Here is a 21,941-nt window from a genome sequence, read left to right as displayed (position 1 = left end):
TTTAATGAGGTTTTATGAAGGAATGGAGAAAACATGGATGTTGAATCCACCATAATTAACCAGGATTCTATACTCGGTCCCTGATTAAGAACAAGAGTGATTCTCAACCAGGGACACTTGACAATGTCCGGAGATATTTGTTTGTCACAACTAAAGGGTGCTATATATCCAGTGAGTAAAAATCAAAGATGCTGATAAATATCCTATAATGCACTAGATGCTCCCCCCCCAAAAAAAAGCCCAGAATGTCATTAGTGTTGAGGTTGAGAAAACTTGTTCTGGAGGGAGCTTAAAACTTTTCATATAGGTGTGACTTAAAGTTTTTAAGGAATTCAGAGATTTGAATATGAGGAGCAAGTTAGATGCTAAAATCTATAGTAACCAATGGTAATAATTCTACGCAAAAGATGGAAATAACTGAACTCTTGAGTGTTTCTTTAAAATATTATAATAAATATTTAGACTAACATTTATGCTGAGGTAAAAATTTTAATGAAAGGATAAAAATCATTCAATCATTTCAATAAGATACAGAAAAGGCATTTGACAAAACTCAATATTTATTCAAAATAAAAACCGTTCACAAAGTGGGTTTATAGAGGGAACATGCCTCAACATAATAAAGGCCATATATGAAAAACCCAGAGCTAACATCAGACTGAATGGTGAAAAACTGAGAGTTTTTACCCCTAGATCAGCCAGCCGCAAAGCAAGTATGCCCAGTCTCCATACTTTTATTCAGTATAGTACTGGAAGTCGTAGCCACAGCAACTAGACAACAAAAATAAGTAATAAATAAAAGCATCCATATTGGTAAGGAAGAAGGAAAACTTTCACTATTTGCAGATGACATGATACTATACATTGAAAAACATAAAGATTTCACCAAAAAACTATCAGAACTGATAAATAAATTCAATAAAGTTGCAGGCTAAGAAATTAGTACACAGAAATCAGTTGAATTTATACACATTAATAATGAAGTAGCAGAAAGAGAAATTTAAAAAAAATCCCATTTACTATTGCACCAAAAAAAATAAATAAATAAAATACTTAGAAATAAATTTAATCAAGGAAATAAAAGACCTTTACTTTGAAAAGTATAAAACACTGATGAAGAAATTTGAAGATGATACAAACAAATGAAGAGATATTCCATGCTCATGGATTGGAAGAATTAATATTGTTAAAATGTCCATACTACCCAAATCAATATACAGATTTGATGCAATCTCTATCAAAATACCAATAGAATTTTTCATAGGACTAGAACAAACACTTAAATTTGTATGGAACCACAAAAAATCCTGAGTAGCCAAAGCAATCTTGAGAAAGAACAAAGATGAAGGTATCACAGTCCCAAATTTGAAGATATTCTTCAAAACTATAGTAAGAAAAACAGCATGGTACTGTACAGAAATAGACACATAGATCAACAGAGTAGAATAGAGACCCCAGAAATAAACCCACAATTATATGGTAAATTAATCCACAACAAAGGAGGCAAGAATATACAATGGGGAAAGACAGTCTCTTAAATAAGTGGTGCTGGGAAAACTGGACAGCTATATGCAAAAAAATGAAACTGGACCACTCTCTTACACCATACACAAAAATAAACTCAAAATGGATTAAAAATGTAAATGTGAGACCTGAAACCAAAAAACTCCTGGAAGAAAACAGAGGCAGTAATCTCTTGGACATTGCCTTAGGAACATTTTTCTAGATAGCTCTCCTCAGGTAAGGGAAACAAAAGCAAACATAAATTATTGAGAACTACACCAAAAAAATGCAACTTATTAACTGAGAAAAGATATTTTCATATTATATATTCAATAAGGAGTTAAACAACTCAACACTAAATAATCTGATTGAAAAATGAATAGAGGACCTAAATAGACATTTCTCTAGAGAAGACATACAGATGTCCAACAGACACATGAAAAGATACTCAACACTAATTATCAGGAAAATGTAAATCAAAACCACAATGAGTTCTCACCTGAAACCAGTTAGAATGGCGACTATCAAAAACACAAGAGATAAGCATTGGCAAGAATGAAGAGAAATGGGAACCGTACATTGTTGGAGGGAATGTAGATTGGTGCAGCCACTGTGGAAAACAATATGAAGATTCCTCAAAAAATTAAAAATAGAAATACCACGTGATTCAGTAGTTTCACTACTGGGTATTTACCCAAAGAAAACAAAAACACTAATTCAAAAAGATATGTGCCCCCCTATGTTTATCGCAGCATTGTTTACAATAGTCAAGACATGGAAGCAACCTAAGTGTCCATCAACCATCAATATATATACACACATATATACAATGGAATATTACTCAACCATAAAAGAAAAATCAGATCTTACCCTATGTGACAACATGGATGACACAGAGCGTATTATACTAAGTGAAATAAGTGAAAGACAAATACCCCCATATGATCTCACTTATATGTGGAATATAGAAAATAAAACAGACAAATAAAAAAAAAGCAGAAAGGGAAACAAAAATACAGAGAACTAGTGGTTGCCATGTGGGATGGGGCGAGGGGCTGGACAAAGTGGATGAAGAGGAGTTGGCTTCCCCATACAGGCTTGCAGCTCTGGACTGAATAAGTGACAGGATGAAAGGGACAGCACAGGGGATATAGTCAATGGTTCTGTAATAGTGTTTAATGCTGGCAGGTGGTAGCCATGCTTGTTCTGAGCACTGCATAACCTATAGAGCTATAGAAACACTACGTTGTACATCTGAAACTAATGTAACATTGTCAGCTATACTTCAAAAAGAAAAATTTTAATGTAAGAAGTTAACAGGAAAATGCGTACATGTTTTTCTTTTATTTTCTTTTTTTCAAGATTTTATTTATTTATTTGACAGAGTGAGAGACAGCGAGAGCAGGAACACAAGCAGGGGAAGTGGGAGAGGGAGAAGCAGGCTTCCCGCTGAGCAGAGAGCCCGATGTAGGGCTCGATCCCAGGACCCTGGGATCATGACCTGAGCAGAAGGCAGATGCTTAACGACTGAGCCACCCAGGCGCCCGTGTACATGTTTTTCTTACCATATCTAGAAAAGTAAATCTACCAGGATGGTTCTCAACCCTGTATGCTCTTTTTTTTTTTTTAAGATTTTTTTATTTTTTTTGTAGAGAGAGAAAGAGCACAAGCAGGGAGTGCAGCAGAGGGAGAGGGAGAAGCAGGATCCTCACTGAGCAAGGAGCCCGATGTGGGACTCGATCCCAGGACCCTGGGATCATGACCTGAGCTGAAGGCAGACGCTTAACGACTGAGCCACCCAGGCGTCCCAACCCTGTATGCTCTTTATTTTAAAACTAAAGGCATTTCATTTTACAAGGCAGTTTTTTGTTTGTTTGTTTTTGTTTTGTTTGTTTTGTTTTACTTTATATATCTGTAGCAATTTATTGTCTGCCCTTCTAATAATGTTTACACAGTGCCTGTTTAGCAGTGGGTCATCTATCTTATCTTCTTTGACTTTCTATTTAGTTCTCATCAAAGAAACCCTATTCCCTCCTTGCACAGATAGTATCTGATTCTTACCTCCACAAATATTGTTACCTCCAAATAAACTTTTAAAGGTGAATTAAAATAACTAACACATTTTTCTGACCAATAATAAAATTTGAACGTTTTAAGAATGTATTTTTAAAATTTTATCTAATCTTTAACTTGTTTAATGAAAATTATAGAATAACAAAAAATCCATATGTATAATAATATATTAAAGTTTTTTAAATACAAAATATGCTCTATATTTTGTGGTTATTACAATAAATTCTAGCTGATATTTATTGAAAAATTACTATGAAGGGCATGTTATGTGTGTTAATTTATTTAATATAAATTGATCAAACTATTTAATGACCTATGTGGTAAGTACCATTTTAATAATGAGGAAATAAAAGGCATAGAAAGAATCAGCACATTGCCAGAGGTCGTACCACTTTAACAGCATAGTCAGGATTTAAACCCAAAGAGTCTAACTTCCTTCTTAATTGGGAAGTGTTCAGCTTTACCTGTACTATGGGAACATTTCTCTTCACCGCAAAATCCTTAGCGTCTATTCTCTGAAACCTATATAAATTATCTTCCCAGAAGCACAGGGCTTTATTTTTGTCCTCGTTTTCTCAACTGAATTAAATATGCCATAATTACCCTGAAACCAGTCTAGTATTTTAGACGTTTTTCAAACCAGAATCAGAGTGAGATTGAATTTCTTGTGCTCTAAACACGTAAGTATATATTCTGCTCTGACCATTGGTAGATCCAAACCTCCACCTGGCTACCCTGAAGCCTTCATATACATGCACAGAATTGGCCTATGTTTCCCATAGTTTGATATCCAACTGAAGTGTAAACACATTAAGGAAAAGTCATAGAATCAAAGATTTCCAAATAGTTAGAAACCTTAGGAAAACCTCTAGTTTATCACTCTTATTTACAGAAAAAAAAAAAAATCTTCAGCAATTACTTTAGAAAAGTCCCCTCCAATGTCTTATGTAAACAGATTATTTAATAAATTATTCTGGTCTATGCACATTTGTTGAAATATAAAAAAATATTTAACTAAAAATATTTGCTATTTCTCAATAAATCTCATAATTATACAGTATGATATTTGTTGAGAGTTTCTTACAAAATTATCATTCTTGTAATTCAACAATTTCCTATTGCATTTATTTATATTTAGTAAACAGAAAGCATTGTCCTTGCTTCTAAATTCTTTAAATAAAGTACTAGGTAAGTTTACATGTTTTGGAACTGAATTAAATTATATAATAACCGTTTAATGTATTCAGTTAATCTATAATTATAGAGTCTTTTAGACTACTGCACATAGCATTTAAAATTATGGAATGAGATTGAAAATATGATATGTCAAATTCTGAGGCCAAGTTAATAAAGAATTGCTGAATCCAAATGTTAATTTATGGTGTCTTTAAAGCTTAAAAAAATAACAACCCTCTACACGTGAAAAATTAACTTTAAAAATTAGTGTTGTATGACAATTACCCAAGTTAAACAGAATATAGGTTAGGAATTTCTTGGTTAGGAATGTAGATAAACTGTCATACAGACCCTGGTTTGATGACTTTCTCACTAGTCTAGATTTTATCTATTATTAATGTTAGAGCTTTTCAACTCATGTTGGCATTTAGTTCACTGTTTTATAAGTTTTAGAAATAATTTTTGGATAATATTTTATGTTAATTCCCAATGCTTAAATTTGCTGTTTCATCAATGAGCCAAATATGGCATTCTCTTGACCAAAACTGTAAATTTTTGGAAATGTGTTTTTCCAAATACGCACCTTGTTGAAATGTTTGCACTTCTTTTGTAACTTCTTATTTTTCTAAATCTTTCCCTATTCTTATATGAAATATATATATATATATATTATTTTGAAAAAATATATTTTACAACTAAAGAATATTGTAATACCAGAGTATCTGTAAACTAAGGTAAAGACTAGTGGTAATAGTCTTAAGATTACTAAGAGTTATGGCATTCTCACAAGATAAATCTTTGTTCTATATAAGATTTTCAATTCCATATACTGCTAAAATCCTTTAAGCTCAAGTTAGCATATTGATGAATGTTAGGATAAAATACACTTTCTGCTATTTACTGTCATTTTCTTTCTGTAAAGAAAGTTGCTTTGGTTCATACATTTCAAAATTTTGCTTGACTAGTGGAAGTTGTTACCTGCATTCTTGGTATTTAAATAATAGAGTGAACAACAGTGAACAAATGATTGAGAAATACCCAATTTTTGCATTCTCTCATTTCACCTTCTTTTTTTTAACTTTTATTTATTTATTTATTTGTATTATGTTATGTTAATCACCATACATTACATCATTAGTTTTTTTTTTAAATTTTTTTTTTTTTTTAAGATTTTATTTATTTGCGAGAGAGAGAATGAGAGACAGAGAGCATGAGAGGGAGGAGGGTCAGAGGGAGAAGCAGACTCCCTGCTGAGCAGGGAGCCCGATGTGGGACTCGATCCTGGGACTCCAGGATCATGACCTGAGCCGAAGGCAGTCGCTTAACCAACTGAGCCACCCAGGCGCCCACAGCATTAGTTTTTGATGTAGTGTTCCATGATTCTTTGTTTGCATATAACACCCAGTGCTCCATGCAGAACGTGCTCTCTTTAATACCCATCACCAGGCTAACCCATCCTCCCTTCTTAATGAAAAGATACTTAGCGTAACATTAAGAAACAAAACAATATCTAAGAGTTTAGGGTAGAGTATCAAGAATTATTTATGTATCCAGAAATAAAATATTCCTCAGTAATATCAAAATAGAGCAGGAGGGAGGAAGAAAGATGACCTATTGGTTGGCTATATGGAAAACCACTTTCGTTCAATGAATTCTAAGATAAAGTAAACATAAAGCTGTTGTAGGATAGAATATATTTATTAGAATGGATTTGTTTTGAAATTTCCTCATCTAACTAGTGAATAGGAATTAAAACACTAATAATTACATATAAAGACACTCTTTTCTGAGGGTTAGCAATGAAGGTTTAGTAATGCAGTCTAGTAAACACAGGCAGAGACAGAGGAATTCCATGCTTTAGAAGGCCGAGGTCCATAATTTTATGGATATAAATGGCTTGTTTGAGACTCTTCGTGAGCCTGCCAGCGAATATGTCTACTGTATCTTGATTATGAAGATTTTATTTATGGCAACTATTAAAAATCAATGACATGTAGCAACTTACTTTTTAATATACTTTTGCTTTTGATTGATGTTTGCTCTGTATGGAGATGGATGGTGATTGGTTTACTAACTTACCTTTGTTCAGGAATGCCACTCCCATTTATAAAACTTAAGTCAGTCTTCACTTCTTTTTCCTATACTCACACTCTCAGGATTTTATAATAACAATATATCTTGGTATTAGTACATTCATGTTCCTTTTTCAAAATTAGGAGAAAAAAATGAATTCCTCAGTAAGATATGTCATCAGATATTCAACTGAGCTCCATCTTTCTGTGCTTAAGGACCCATCAATGGATATATATCACCTCAAACCTTTCTACTACGGATGTGTCAGAAAAATATAGACAAGCATAGGTCTGAAACCTAGATTTTACATATATTTCTTATGTAGAAATATTCGTGTCTCATTGTATCTTGAATTGTCATATGCCCGGTGAGGTTTGTAACTATAGCAATGCTTTTAAGATTATTCTTTTAACCTAATATTTTAAAAAAGAATAACACATAAGAGCCTTATCTATATTCTCAGTTTTTCTCTGCCCTTTCCCAAGGCTATCCTCTCTCCATGATTGCCAAAATGACTGTGGGCTGGAGGAACAAAAAATATTGAGATGTGGACAGAGCTAATTAGCTTTAGAACCCTAGTAAACCTCCTTATGTGAGAGCCATAATTGTAAATACAAGCCTGCTTCAAACCACTCTCATTTGAGAGCAATCATAATGAGTACCATCTGCCAAAGGGGAGAGAAAAGGCTGCTTGCAGCAGTTGGCTTATAGGATGAACTGCAACTTGTATCATTGTGTGCTAGCTCTTTGTTTCAAGAAAGTATGTTTGATTTGACAATGAGCTCTTATGTTTTCTTTTAAATATTGTTTACATGGGAGTTAAACATCAAATAAACAACAGACATTGATGTTAAAATTCAGAGCTGATTTCCTTTATATTTTTCTTTCATCTAGCAGAGGATTATACTCTATTGTTCCTATTTGCATTCAAATCATTTGCATATGTTGTAATTAAAATCTTTGAAGTTTACTGATTACCAAAATGTGTAGAACAAAGTATCATCTTTAATCAATATGTGCTGTACAGATAAATAATATGTATATAAAACCCTGGCAAGCACTGTTGGTGTATAACTAAATTTATTGGAAAAAATTTTCTATTATTAAGGGCCTTACTGTCCAGGTTTCAAGACAAAATATATACATAATAATGATGACAACTAACATTTTTGTTATGCATTATAATACAGGTAGCTGCTCATTTAGATATATTTTTTTGGTAATTACACAGTAACATTTAATTGCAAAAAAGATATGGTATGATTCAATGACCATATATGGTTCCAAAACAGGTTCTACTATTGTTGAGAGAATGGAAAGTATAATGTTGATCAATGTGATGAAGGAAGACATCAAAGAAGAGGGTACATGAGAGACTATGGACTCTGAGAAACAAACTGAGGGTTCTAGAGGGGAGGGGGTGGGGGGGATGGGTTAGCCTGGTAATGGGTATTAAAGAGGGCACGTACTAAATGGAGCACTGGGTGTTATATGCAAACAATGAATCATGGAATACTACATCAAAAACTAATGATGTAATGTATGGTGATTAACATAACATAATAAAATAAAAAAAAATTTAAAAAAAGAACCTAAAAAAAAAGAGGGTACATATGCTTATTACTGACATAGGTAGGAATAAATTATTAAGAAGGAATAAATAAGGGAAGCCAGATGGGGATTCATTTAGCAGGATTATAAAGTTGCTCAAGCACAAGGCCTATTTTAGAGGGCATTTGTTAATAAAGATATAAGGAATGTCCAGTTGAGGAGGTGGAGTTAAAACTCAAGGCTAGTGATTTGAGAGTAGAAGAGTTATCTTGGTTTAAAGTCAAGGCAATGGTTGGCATGGGGATATAATGTGTGGTCCTCTGGATACTTCATCTTTTAATCAACCAGAGCATTTGTGAAGGGTCTATTTTATTTATTATTCTGGTTCATTAAGGTTCTCATTGAAGAAAGCATTTCCTGCTCAGAAAAATTACTTGAATGAGTGTTGGAGAATTCTAACCAAGTCCAGATAAGGCTAAAGCAGGAAGAAGCATTAACAAAACAGAAGGAAAAATCAGATAGAAGAAAATGCAGGTGGGACTTACAGATAACTAAACAAAAGAGTTTTGAAAAGGAGAGTGGTGACTCCTAAATGCTGCTGAAATTGCCAGTGGCGTGAGTTCAAGAAGGGTGGACTGAATTTTGTGATTAGTTGCTCACTAATAACCTCTGTGATTACCTTTTCTGAAGAGAATAAGAACAGAAGTCAAATTGAAGTAAGCAAAGAATAAAATGGAGGAAATGACAAATTTTTGTCAAAAAAGAGGAAAAATTTTTTTAAAAAAGAGGAAAAATAAAAGGAGAGTCAGAAGGGTCAGTGGAATCAATTAAATCATTATCACCAACAGAAAATGGTTATTGCTCAAACACTGAATAAATGCATTCTGTTAGACTGACACTGCCCAACAGAACATTCTGCAATTACAGGGATGTTCTCTATCTGCGCTGATCAATATAGTAGCCACTAGCTATATGTATTCACTGAGCACTTGAAATATGGCTAGTGCAACTAAGGAAACTAATTTTTATTTTTATTTATTTTTATTTTTTTAAAGATTTTATTTATTTATTTGACAGAGAGAGACACAGCGAGAGAGGGAACACAAGCAGGGGGAGTGGGAGAGGGAGAAGCAGGCTTCCCACTGAGCAGGGAGCCTGATGCAGGGCTCGATCCCAGGACCCTGGGATCATGACCTGAGCCGAAGGCAGACGTTTAACCATCTCAGCCACCCAGGTGCCCCAAGGAAACTAATTTTTAATTTTATTTAATTTTATTTTTAAATTATACACTCACACGTGACTAAGAGCTAACATATTGGATAGAAGATACAAATATTACTGATATAAATAGCAGAATAGGATATCACCTTTTGAAATTGAAGAATAATTAATATAAAATAAAATGCATCAATCTTATTTGATAAATTTGAAAGTTGAATATTCCCATAAAACTACCACCCAAAACAAGATATAAAATTTTCCATCAGTTCAAAACATTCTTTCTGTCCTTTTCAAGTCAATTCACCTCCCACTTCTGAGAGCAGCCACACTCTCTAATTTTTTATATAAACAGATTCTTACAGTATTTTTCTTTTCTATCTGGCTTTTTTCATGTAACAAATAGTTGATGTTCATGCATGTTATTGTATGTCAGTTCCATGATATGGATAGACTATAATTTGTTTATCTACTTTCTTATTGATGGATATTCTGTTGTTTCTGGTTTGGGACCATTATACAAATACTATTTATAACCTGGAAGGGAAATGCCAGATTTGACCATTTCTACTGCAAGTTGCAGAATACTCCAAATGGCCTGGCTTATGTGATTGAACTATCTAGGGAAAATATGGCTTCAGATGCTACTTGACGTAAGTGTTCATACAGTGCCATTAATATCTAACTTCTCTTTGTCCATCTTAGCTCTTCTTCCTATTCCATTTAAGGTCTAGCATCATGGTGGCAAAACAGCTGCAACCACGAGAGTCTCACATCCTTATAAACATAACTAACACCCTGAGAGGATATATAATATAAATATAATTCTATAAGAGATAATTCTAGAACAGCTTTTATGAAAGCCAGATCTATCTCCAAAATGTAGGTAAAACCATCTAGATTTCATGGGCATAATGTGGTAGGTTATTTGGTTGCCAAGGGAGTACCGCTTTTTTAAGAAAAATTTGGGAAGACAGAGACAAGATATATAATCTAGTGGTTTAGATGCTGGGCTTTGGACTAAGATTGTAAATAGCAGCAATATCACCTATCAGATATATGATATTGATCAAGTTCTTTGGTTCCTCTGTTTCTCTATGTATAAAATGAGGATTTATAACACTCAAAACAGTTAGGTTGTTGTGATTAGATGACATAATGTACGCAAATGTTAGCACATTTGCATACATTATGAATTATCATTATTATTAAATATGCTCAGTGAGTTTCTTCTATATATGGAGATTTAGAGATCATGAAGAATTTTTATTTCATACTTGAGGATTTGAAATGGCTGGAGCTAACTTTGTTTAAGCTCATACACTAATAAATTACTGAACCAGAGCTAAGACCATTCCCCATTTTTTTTCTGTCCATTCTTGAAACATTCTTTCAAGTCCTGACTTACTATCTTTACCTACTCTTTTTCTTTGAGATTTAAAAAAGAATTGTATTTACAAATAGATAAGCAGAATTAACTCTCCCTGAGTGATCCTCACAGGATACAGTGTCAGTATCAGGAAACAGTCCAGTCTGGAAAGAAACAATTGGATTACTTGGCCATTTTTACCTCTTTCATTGTTTTGTTTACCTTTTCTCTCTCCTTACTCTGTTCCTTCCTCCATTAATTCTCAGTTCTCTATATGGAATCTTCCTGATGGTGATTCTAACTTCCTAAATAGTGATTCTCACTATTTAGCTTACACAAGAGTCTACTGTTGTAGCCAAGAAGGTGCTCCTGAGGAGTGAAGAGATCAGTGAACACCAACTACATCTGTACCACTGAGGAGATTGCTAACCCTGTCCAGAGGTTAACGGCATCAGCATTATCTTTCTTCTCCATTCCCACCTCCTCCCACAGAGAACAGAGTATGTGGTCCTGTGTCAATGAATTCCGAAGGCTAGTCAAAAGGAATGTAAGGGAAACTGAAGGTAAGAATAGATTAAAGAAGAGAAATGTAAAACAGCAATTGCCATTCCTCAGATACACTGACCTCAATTTCTGCAGTTCCTTGGGCCTGCTTTGTTTGATATGTGGCTTTTACTCTACTGGGAGTTACCTTAAACTGAAGAAACAGAAAACAGTATAGAAGATTTGTTTGATTCTTAGCAAAAATTGTCCTCCTGGTGGCAATGCCAATCTTTCTTCTCAAAGTGTTGTAATGGAGGTTTCCTAAAGGGCAAATAGCCCTCCCATCAAGCTGTAAAGAAGGGCAGCATCTGAAAGAAGTTGAGAATTCTTGAAATATGAAAGGGATGTGGGGAAAGGAAATGTGGGAAGGAAAGGAAGTAGCATCAGAGAGAACTAGAGATAAAGGTGTGTTAACAGATGAGTTTGAAGAAAATCAAGTGTGGGGGGGGAAACATGGCAGAAAAGATGAGGGGAAGAAAGGAGTAGGTGAAAGCAGAGAACAAGCCAGAGTTGCTGAATCTAGAAAAGCCAGATCTATTTATGGTATTAAAAATGGGAAATGGTGGGGCGCCTGGGTGGCTCAGTCGTTAAGCGTCTGCCTTTGGCTCAGGTCATGGTCCCGGGGTCCTGGGATCGAGTCCTGCATCGGGCTCCCTGCTTGGCGGGAAGCCTGCTTCTCCCTCTCCCGCTCCCCCTGCTTGTGTTCCTGCTCTCGCTATCTCTCTCTCTCTGTCAAATAAATAAATAAAATCTTTTAAAAAAAAAAAATGGGAAATGGTGACTCTTGCAGTAGAAATATGTTTGATCCTACAATGTACCCTATAACATTAACTGAAAGAATAATCAGTTAAGATGAACAGAGAAATATAAATGGATTGAGGTATAGAGCTAGTAACCCAGACTAGCAAACAATTGGAGTTCTTTTGTAAGGAGGCAATGGAAATTCAGTTTATGTTTTTAACATTTACTTGTAAGTATCTGTAATTAGTTCATGTTTTTAATTTAACTGATTGATAAATCTAGTTGTAATTTTGCTTATAGTATGCTAATTGAGTTACTTTTAAATGGTCCTTTGATTTTGAGGTGTGAATTTGACAGTTCTAACTAAAACTATTTGGAACTGAAATATCTAAATGTGTATACACTGTTCTGACACTTTGGTCATCATATTTCTGTTCCTTATTGATGCAAAGGGCAAATCATTACCTTAATTTATATAAAGACTATTATCAATATATTATGGAAGATAATTAGATTATGATCTGACAAGAAAAGTTAGTTATTTTATACTACTGCTAATATAATTTGGATACACTGTTCAGGAAAATGAGAGGTTTATAACAATGTGGAGCATCATCACTGGGCAATATTATTTTCAGCTTTCCTCTATGTAAAAAAGAGTTATATGCTATTTTTAAAAATATTTTATTTATTTATTTGAGAGAGAGAAAGAGAAAGAGAGCAAGTGAGCGAGTGCTGGGGGAGGAGCAGAGGGAGAGGGAGAGAGAGAATCCCAAGCAGACTCTGCACTGAGCTTGGAGCCTGACTCGGGCTCCATCTCACAACCTTGAGATCATGACCTGAGCCAAAATCAAGAGTTGGACATTCAACCAACTGAGCAAACCAGGTGCCTCTATACACTATTTTTAAATACTTGACACATAGTTTAGGTGGAAATAGTTATGTGTTTTGGTAATCAAATAATCTACCAATATTAGCATTTACATTAAATGTATGGAAAATACTCTTTGGGTACTTGGTATTACTGATAAAATGTGATCTCAACATTTTAATGTCTACCATTTTCTGCTATTATTTCTAGGATAAATTGCAACACATCCCTCCCTTCCTATTTTGATGTCCTTTAGTTGATTTTTAAGTGATTTCCATATAAGATATTTAATGCCTAATAAATATCAATACATTTCCCAAAACAGCTTTTCCATCAACCTCAGTTCAAATTTTCACTTAAAATCATCTACATGAGTATTCGCCAGAGCCCTATCTACAGGTTCACATTTCTCTTTGTCAAATGTTGATTTAGTGTCATTCCTCCTTGTTATATTATAGGCTATTTATCGTCTGGTCAGCTGGTTTCTTGCTTTATTGTTGAAACAGCTTTTCCAGACTTCTTACCCAATCATGGAAATTTATTAACCCAAACCAGAAAACTTTGATGAATTACAGTGTGCATTGCATATATACATTTCACAATAGTTTCTTACTTTGGTCAGCCTTTGGTTAACCTGTTTGGAGTATTTCACTCAGAGTCATAATAATGAAAGTCAAGCTATCCAATCTACCTTAATGCAAGACCCATGCTATAGGGAAAAAGACAAAAATCACTGGTGGAGCTGTTAGAAATTATTTTTAGCTAATTATAAAATAGTTTTCTATACATCTAAAAATAGAGCAATGGTGAATAAATATATAAAAAATAATATAGGTTTTTTTTTTTTTTTTTTTTTTTTACTATTTCTACTTTCTTTGCAGGTAAAAAGGTAGTAATATTTGACATCTGTTAGTTGATGGGTATTAAAACCCACCCATGATAAAATACTTCTTGGTTTCATGCTTTATTTTCTATCAAATTTTCATTAGTGCTTTCTTAAAATAAATGTCAAATAGCCAGTGTTTCAGATTTGAGGACCTGCTCTTGATCTCCATACTATGTTTTGGGTCCAGCGGTTGCATGATTAGAACTTGTTAATATTTCCTCTTATTTTATAAATGTTACTTTAAGGAATTCTTTCATACTTAGGTGATGCTTAATATGTAAGAACTCTACCCAAATAAATAACATATTCAGCTTATATGGCTAAAATACAAAATGCTACATTATTTCCATTGTTGATATATTAAGTTTTCATGTTCCTAGCCTTGAAAAAGTTGTTTCTGTATTTGCATAGCTGTATATCTGGAAGATCTTTTCCCTAAAATTCTCTGGTCACCTATAAATCCTTCTAGATGTTCTTAAAACTGAAGGCTTTATAGACTGTCTGGACCTAAATGACAGAGATTGAGGGGGAAATTATATTCCACTAAAGTCAAAAGATATTTATGAAGTGACTTCTCTGTTTGGTGTTGTGAGATATTGAAAATAACTAAAATACTGAACTCATACATAGAGTTAGAAAAGTGGAGAGAACTGGGACAGCATCCATAAATGTGGCATTATACCTGCTAAATATGTGATCGATAATTAAATGAGTGGAAAAGAAAGAAGTGCTATGGAAACAATTGTAGGTACAATTTATTGAATAGTTGCTATGTCTATATACAAGAAACTGTATGCAAACACACATATGTACGCACACTTACGTACATATAGAGTTAAACCAGTCTACAAAATGATGTGAATTAGATACACAGTCCCATTCTAATGCTTAAGGAATCTGAAAATTAAAAAAAAAATTCAGGAAATGTGTCCAAGGTCACAAGATAGTAAGACACAGAATTAACATTTAGATCCTGTTCTGTCTGTTACCAAAGCCCAGCATGTTTTAATTCTTAACAAGGGGGGAGGGGGACTACCATAGGACAGTATGTTCAGAAAAACCTTCCTGAAATGAGTGAAATGTATGTTGGGCTTTTAAGCATTAGTAAGATTTGATATATGAAGAGATAGAAGATTATTAAGAATTGGAACAATAGCAAGCACAATGTATCTAAAGGAATGAAATCTTTATAAGAAATTTAAAGTGCAGTATCAGTTTGGTTGGAATCATGGTGACACATTAGGAACAAAAGCAGATGCAGACAGAAAAGCAAGCACATTGTTCAGGACTTATAATTAGGTGGAAAACCAAGAAGACTAATTGAAGTATCCATTGGAAAAAATTAATAAAAATAACTTTAAAACTTATTATTTTTTTAAATGTTTACAGCAATTTTAGGTTCACAGCAAAATTGAGAGGAAGATACAGAAATTTCCCAGATACATCCTGCCCCCATCCATGCATAGTCTCCTATATTTCCAACATCCCCCACCAGAGTGGTACATTTGTTACAACTGATGAACCTACACTGATAAATCATAATCACCTTTCATTCATGTAGTCAATGTAAAAGAAGAATCCCAAGAAAAAATTGGAAGTTAAACCTCAGTCTTTGAAGAGAGAGAATAGGGCATGAAAAAATATGAGAGTTTTCAGTGTAAGAAGTAGAAAAAAATGTGATCCAATTCATTCTACTTTTTTAAGTACCAACTAAGAGTGAGACATTATATTATTAGGTTAATCCTGTCAGAGAAATTGAGAGAAAAAGCACATAGATAGAGAAATTTAGAGAAAAAGCACATTTTAGACAGGGATGAGTTTGATGTTATGCTATAAAAAAGCATTAGGAATCATTTAATTTGACAGTTTGTCTGAAATATGGAGATAGAGGTCAATATTTGAAAATTTGAAAATGGTCTTGTTAAGGAGCATAGAATTTAAAGAAGTGATGGCAATGCTTTTCAGGTCGCAGAATATATTCTTTTGAGGGAAGAAAGAGGAGCCAGTGAGGGAGATAAAGACCAATGAGTAAAGCAAAACCAAGAATGTTGAATTTTCATAGAGGAAAGACAGTTTATAAATTATGGAAAATATAACACTAAAGATTCATTTTAAGTATTTTGGAAAATGAAAGACTTATATATAATATATTTTTATAATATATTTTTTATTTTGTCCTTTGGCTTATAGAGATTTTGTTGTGGTTTTTGTTTGCTTCTCAAGCACATATTTTCTCTCTATAAATTATAGCCTTCAAAAGAAAGTTTAGATTCCTGTTTAAGATTTCTTGCAAGAGTTCTTACAAAACAAACAAAAAAATAATACTTGGCTGTTTAAGAAAGAAAAAAATTGAAACAGCAAAGGAAAAGAATTTTTACAAAAAAATTACATTTTCTAAAACTGTTATGAAAATGTAATCTACTTTTTCTTTATACAAGGAAATTCAAAAAATGCATGCAAATTTTAATCTCTCAGGAATGACACAATAAAAAATTATACCATAGATGAATTGCACAGCTCTTATTAATTATGGTAATCTATGTTAGATAGCAGAACCAACTTTTTTAAAACATTCAAAGCACTATTGCCTAAAACAAGTCTTATTGTTTTGAGTTGCTACAATTTTTCATGTACATGACTTACATTATACTAAGAATATATCCAAAGTTTACAAAGAAGTAGGTAATAATCACAAAATTGATTTGGGACATACCGTCCTTTAAGGAATTTATAGATGATGGTTCTAAAATATGAATTGATTTTCACAGCATGGAAGATGTAAAATTGAATTGTGTGAAGTCCATTAAAACATTTCTAAGGCCATAATGTCTTCTTGAAAATTGGTATGGACATTTCATATTGCTTTACATACTTTAATTGTATTTGACTCCAATTCCCTGAAAAAATTGTCAAGAATGCTGCCTTAAGCTTTGCAGCATAACTCATAGAAGAGTCCCATTCCATTGATAGTTACTGCCCAGAGAAATTTGATAATTCTGGGATATATATATATATATATATATATATTAAATTTCATATTACATACAGTGACAGTTTATCCTCTGTGTTTATCCCCACTACCTCCTTTCAGAACAGTTTAAAAACAAACAAACCAAAGATATATCTCTACTATTCAGATACCACAGTAACGGTGTTGTAGAAACATGGGAGATGCTGAGTCACTAGGTAGTCCAAAATTGGTATGTTATTGGCTTAAAATTAAGACATCTGGGTGTAATAACTTTGTATAATACATAAAACATAGGGAGTTTTTAGTAGAACCCTACATCATACTTAGTAGAACCACATTTCCTTCTTAAGTCATATGATTATAGTGTGAATTAAATATGCAATTAAATATCAAGGGCAGGAGACTAGCATCCATGTTTAAATCATAAAAGTATTTGCAAATAATAGCCTAGACATATGGACTATATTTGGTAAAAGTATTGCTAAAGGTGGAATAAACTTGAGGAGTTAAAACATACTGATAGGTTACTTTGGATAACCAACTTATACAAATTCATGAGTGATTAAAATTGGGAAACTGTAGTGAGCACAGAGAAATGTTTTTGTAATTCTGGAAATGGCAATGGGTGGATAGATGTTTGTAGTGCAACTGATGGTTTCTTTAGAAAAATCTAGGGACAAAAAAAGAAAATACCATGGGCTGTCTGGGGATGATGGCAGAATAGAAGGATCCTAAGCTCACCTCATCTCATGTATACAACTAGACAACACCTACATCAGTGTAAATAACACAGAAAATGACCCAAAGTCTGGCAGAAAGATTGTCCATAGCCAAATGTAGAGCAGAGGCCACATCAAAAAGGGTAGGAAAGATAGAGACATGGTGGCAAGCTAAATGGACCGATGTGACTGTCCCAAGAGAAAAGAAAGAGTCCCTCACACCAGGCACCCCAGGTACAGGGAACCATAAGGGCATTTGGCTTTGAAACCAGAAGGGCATAATTTCACAAGTTCTTTTTTTTTTTTTTTTAAAGATTTTATTTGTTTCACAGAGAGAGACACAGCGAGAGAGGGAACACAAGCAGGGAGAGTGGGAGAGGGAGAAGCAGGCCTCCCATGGAGCAGGGAGCCCGATGCGGGGCTTGATCCCAGGACCCTGGGATCATGACCTGAGCTGAAGGCAGACGCCGAACGACTGAGCCACCCAGGTGCCCCATAATTTCACAAGTTCTTATGATCAGTGGGCTTAACACCTGGAACTTTAAAAATCAGCAGGCTTGGCTCTAAAAGAACTGGGAGAGTAAGAAGAAACTGAGTCCCTGCCCTTAAAGAGATAGCACAACAAATAGCCCCAAAGAGATACAACATAGGAGCAGAAGTCTGAAAAATGTCTGGGGTATTTGGGAAGGAGATTTGTTTATTAATCTTAAAGCATATGCTGGAGGGGTAGGGATCATTGGGAGACTTCTCCAGGAACCAAGGAGCTGGTAGACCTCATTTCCTTTCTCTGCCTGACAGCCTAGATACACAGACACTTGCAGGAACCAAGGTAGCACAACACTTTCCACCTAGCTTGATAATAGCACCCCATGCCCATGCTTCTGTGGCTCTGCCCCCTGCAACCCACCTGACTTTGGTTGGAAGTTGGGGTGGCTGCAAGTTCCTTCCTGCAGTGGACCAGTGTAGAACTTGGCTGTCACTGCATGACTACTGTTCTCCTGTACATCCACTCCCTCCAACCCTGCCACGGGAGTTTTCTAAAGTGGTTCCATGTCCTCTCCCACAGCAGGCCTGCTCGAATCTTTCTAACATGCACCCCACCCCTGCATTTCGTGAGACCTGACCCTTCCAATAAACGCTTGGCAAGAGTACATCCAAAGCAGTGCCATAAGACTGGCTGTGTGCAAGCAGCTGAGACAGGGGTTAGCACCACCACAAACTGACTCCTGCCCCAGAGACAGGGGAAGATAACCACATACACCAGTCCCACTTCAGCCCCAGAAGTGGGCTGGAGGAAGATATCTGGTCTCATGGCAGGCCCCGCCTACCAGTGAAAGCTTCTCAGGACACAACAAAGGGAAAGCACCCTGCAGTTTGGTACTACTATAGCTCTGGCAAATGCCTCGTCTGTCTCAACACAAGTCTAAGGAAGCCCCACACTGGCCACTAACAACACAAGGAATAAACCCTGCCCACAACAGGCAAAGAGAGCCATTGCAGCTGACTGGACTAAAGGCAAACAGAGCTCAGGTATAACAGAAGGGCACATGCGGCACACAGGTTCTGGTGAACAGGGGACATCACACTTTAGGGCACTAAAGGACCTTTTCTTCATAAGGCCACTACTTTCAAGAGCAGGAGATGTAGCTGACTTTCTTTCTTTTTTTTTTTTTTTAAATATTTATTTATTTATTTATTTGAGAGAATGAGATAGAGAGCATGAGAGGGGGGAGGGTCAGAGGGAGAAGCAGACTCCCCGCTGAGCAGGGAGCCCGATGTGGGACTCAATCCCGGGACTCCAGGATCATGACCTGAGCCGAAGGCAGTCGCTTAACCAACTGAGCCACCCAGGCGCCCTGTAGCTGACTTTCTTAACACATAAAAACAGACACAGAATTAGACAAAATGAGGAGACAGAAGAATATGCCCCAAATGAAAGAACAGGACAAAATCAAAGCAAGAGAGCTAAACAAAATACAGATAAAAACTATGCCTGAAAGAGAGAGTAATGGCCATAAAGATACTCACTAGACTTGAGAAAAGAGTGCAGAACATCATTGAAACCCTTAAAAAGTATTAAAAAAATAAAAAAAAGAACCAGAGATAAAAAACTCAACAGCTGAAATTAAAAATACATTAGATGAAATAAATAGAAGGCTTGAGGAAGCAAAAGAACATATCAGCGACCTGAAAGACAGAGTAATGGAAAAAAATAAAGCTGAACAGGAGAGAAAGAAAAAACTTAAAAAGTGAAAAGAGACTTAGGGAACTCAGCAACAGCATCAAGGGTAATAACATTCCCATTGTAGGGATCCGAAAAGAAGAAGAAGAGAGAAAAAGGAGCAGAAAATATATAAAAAATATAAGAAATAATAGCTACTCCCCAAATCTGGGGAAGGAAACAGAAATCCAGATTCAGGATGCACAGAGAGCCCCTAACAAAACCAACTCAAGGAGGTCCACACCAAGACACCTAGTAAGTAAAATCGCAAAAAGTAGTGATAAAGAGAGAATTTTAAAAGCAGCAAGAGAAAGGAAAAGAGAAAGAAAGCAAGAGAAAGGAAAACTTATGTATAAGGAAACCCCATAAGGCTATCAATTGAATTTTCAGCAGATACTCTACAGGCCAGAAGGGAGTGGCATGATATATTCACAGTGCTGAAAGGAAAAAACAAAACAAAACAAAACAAAACAAAAAGACTGTAGCCAAGAATACTCTTACCAGCAAACTGTCATTCAGAATAGGAAAGATAGTTTCCCAGACAAAGTTAAAGGAATTCATGACCACTAAACCAGCCTTACAAGAAATGTTAAAGGGTATTCTTTGAGTGGAAATAAAACACCATAAATAGGAGTAAGAAAAGTAGGAAGAACCAAAGCAGTAAAATAAATATAGCTATAAAAATCCAGTCAAAGGATTCACAAAATAAAAGGATGTAAAGAATAAAAAAGATGTGAGACATGTATTCTTTACATCCTTTTTATATAATATATATACATACATATATATATTGATATATATCAATATATAATAGAATATTACTCAGCCATAAAAATGAATGCAATCTTGGCATTTGCAACAACATGGCTGGACTAGAAAATATTATGCTATATTATGCTAAGCAAAATAAGTCAGTCAGAGAAAGGCAAATGCCATATGATTTCACTTATATGTGGAATTTAAGAAACGGAACAAATGAGCAAAGGGGATAAAAGAGAGAGGCACAAACCAAGAAATAGACTCTTAACTATAGAGAACAAACTGATGGTTACAAGAGAGGAGGTGGGTGGAGGGATGGGTCAAATAGGTGATGGGGATTAAGGAGTGTATTTGTTGTGATGAGCACTAAGTGTTGTATGGAAGTGTGGGTTCACTATAGTTACACCTGAAACTAATATTGCACAGTATATTAACTAACTGGAATTTAAATAAAAACTTAAAAAAAAAAAAAAAACACAAGGAAGTAGTGGCTTTGAAAGACACATTGGGCCAGATGGATCTAACAGAATATTTAGAACATTCCAGCAGAATACACAATCTTTTAAAGGGCACATAGAACATTTTCTAGAGTAGATCGCATATTATGACACAAAAAAAGCCTCGACAAATTTAAAAAATTCTGAAGTCATTCCATGCATCTCTACCAATCATGATGTTAGAAATGAGACTGCTTGCTTTGGTAGCACATATACTAAAATTGGAATGATACAGAGAAGATTTAGCATGGCCCCTGCATAGGGATGACACAATGCTATGAAACTAGAAATCAACCACAAGAAAAAATGTGGAAAGAACACAAATACGTGGAGGTTAAATAATACTAAACAATGAATGGGTCAACCAAGAAATCAAAGAGAAAATAAAAAATACATGGAGACCAATGAAAATGAAAACACAATGCTCAACATCTTTCAGATGCAGCAAAAGTTGATCTAAGAGGGAAAATTATAGCAATGCAGGCCTACCTCAAGAAGCAAGAAAAATCTCAAATAAACAATCTAACCTCACACCTAAAAGACTAGCAAAGAAGAACAAACAGACCCCAAAACCAATAGTAGGAAATAATAAAGATTAGAGAAGAAGTAAACTAGAAACTAAGGAAACAATAGAACAGATCAATGAAACTAAGATGTAGTTCTTTGAAAGGATCAAGAGTTGATAAATCTTTAGCCAGACTCCTAAAGAGAGAGAGAGAGAGAGAAACAGAGGGAGAAAAGACCCAAATATACAAAATATACAAAAGACA

The 21,941-nt window shown here is 34.7% G+C and overlaps 1 non-coding gene across 1 annotated transcript; it reads left to right on the top strand.

The window, feature by feature from the left end:
* Positions 1 to 21,366: 21,366 nt before the first annotated feature.
* Positions 21,367 to 21,470, top strand: LOC116630331. The gene has a single exon (XR_004298931.1). It is a non-coding gene; the product is annotated as a U6 spliceosomal RNA (small nuclear RNA).
* The last annotated feature ends 471 nt before the right edge of the window (positions 21,471 to 21,941 follow it).

Source organism: Phoca vitulina, unplaced genomic scaffold (assembly GCF_004348235.1).
Source record: "Phoca vitulina isolate PV1807 unplaced genomic scaffold, GSC_HSeal_1.0 scaffold3, whole genome shotgun sequence".
Taxonomy (NCBI): domain Eukaryota; kingdom Metazoa; phylum Chordata; class Mammalia; order Carnivora; family Phocidae; genus Phoca; species Phoca vitulina.
This window is presented reverse-complemented; position numbering and strand designations above follow the sequence as displayed.